At 39.1% G+C, this 1,855-nt stretch overlaps 1 pseudogene; it reads right to left on the bottom strand.

The window, feature by feature from the left end:
- Positions 1-795: 795 nt before the first annotated feature.
- On the bottom strand, positions 796-1,440 carry LOC141499746 (ubiquitin-conjugating enzyme E2 D2 pseudogene; annotated as a pseudogene).
- Between the last annotated feature and the right edge of the window lie 415 nt (positions 1,441-1,855).

The following is a 1,855-nucleotide window of genomic DNA, read 5'->3' as shown; positions in this document are numbered from 1 at the left end:
TTTCCAATTCTTTGCCACTACCAAAAGAGCTACTGTGAATATTTTTGTACATGAGGGATTTTTTTTACCCTTTTTCATGATCTTTTCAGGATACAGATCCAGTGGAATTGCTGGATCAAAGGGTATGCAAATTTTTTTATATAATGACTGTAGTAATCAGTTTATTACACAGATTAATCATTCTTGAACGTACAAGCTCCAGAGGAGCAATTGGGTATTTAAATATACACAAGTATTTCTGTCAAATGAATTTTTACCCTTACATCCAGATAGACCTAAGCAGTTAAAAAACATAAGAAAAATTAAGAGCTATTAGCTATGTATTAACTGAGAAACCACATACAAACCAAAAAAGTTATTGGGAGGGAAGAGGGGTGATGGAGAAGAGCTGGAAAAAAAAAAACCACCCATCACTTTATGTACTAATAGCTCCAATCCATTTAAATGTTGACCAGTTAAACTTAGACCTTAAAAGACAGGATGTGGGTACAGTTTAATCTTGTTGGTTGAAACATTTACCTAAGATGTAGGTCCTTCAGAATAATATGAATACATAAACAGCTTGATGTTCTTCACCTCACTTTTCATAACTGTTATGAATTTAAAAGGATTCCACTTTATAAAAAATTCTCCCACAGGTCAGTGTAACTGTCCTCCCCCACCCCAAACCATACAACACCCACCCCTGCCCTTGCATTGTTTATTCAATTAAGTCAATAAGGAAAGCTTTTAGTCTCACAACTAGGTTATGACTGAAGAACTGGCTTTTCACACACACATACTTCTTTGCTAGGAGTCAATGTTGGTACAGGAAATACAGTATTTCTATTTTGTTGTTCCAAGTATGTACAACACGTAGCACTGCTGTATCAGGTAAACATGTGCACAGGGGAAGATGAGGTGTGGGCTCATAGAAAGCAGTCAAATGGAAATCAAAAGGACTTTCTCTTTCAGAGTTCCCCTATCTTTATTTGTAGAGGTTATCCAATAATTTCTTTAATTACATCGCATACTTCTGAGTCCATTCCCAAGCTATTCTGTTGTAATTTTCTCTATCCATTTTGTAGATCTGTGCAATCTCAGGCACTAAAGGATCATCTGGATTGGGATCACACAACAGAGAACAGATGGACAAGAGTACTTTTGAAATAGTGCTGGTGACCACTGTGACAGTAGAATATCAAGACAAATGCTGCCATTACTGTTAATATTTGGATGGTAAATTCTTGGAAATGCAACCTTAGGTGGTTTGAAGGGATAATCTGTTGGGAAATGAATTGTCAAGAAAAATACTCCACCCTGATAGGGACTATCATTTGTCCCCATTATTGTAGCTTGCCAACGGAACATGTCATCTCCAACAGGACCTGCTGAACACTGAGCTGGGGGTCAGTCACGTGCCAGGTCATTCAGTTCCTTGTGGATTCTCTTCAGAGCCATTGTGTGAGGCCCCGAAGGCGGCCCGGGGCGAGGACAGGGATGGGGAGAGGGACAGGACAGGGAGGGGAAGAGGGCACTAGGCCAGACTTCTGGCCCTGGAGGGGAGAGAGGGAAGGGGAATTATGCCCTTTGGGCATAATTCCAAATTACAAAAAGGTTGGATCAGTCTGCAAATCCACCAACAATGCATTAGTGTCCCAGTTTTCCCATGTCCCGTCCAGCACTGATCATTTTCCTTTCTAAAATGACTTGTATTCTTAAAAATTCTCCATATATTTTAGAAATGAGTCCTTTATCAGAATTGCCCAACTGTGAACATTGTTTATGCATTCCTCTAATCTTAGTTGCATTAGTTTTATTTGTGCAAAACCTTTTCATTTCATTCCATCCTATCTTCCCCTATGTATACTTTTCT

The sequence above is a fragment of the Macrotis lagotis genome, chromosome X (assembly GCF_037893015.1).
Source record: "Macrotis lagotis isolate mMagLag1 chromosome X, bilby.v1.9.chrom.fasta, whole genome shotgun sequence".
In the NCBI taxonomy this organism is placed as follows: Eukaryota; Metazoa; Chordata; class Mammalia; order Peramelemorphia; family Peramelidae; genus Macrotis; species Macrotis lagotis.
The sequence above is the reverse complement of the archived record's forward strand: the minus strand, read 5'-3'. Positions and strand labels throughout refer to the sequence as shown.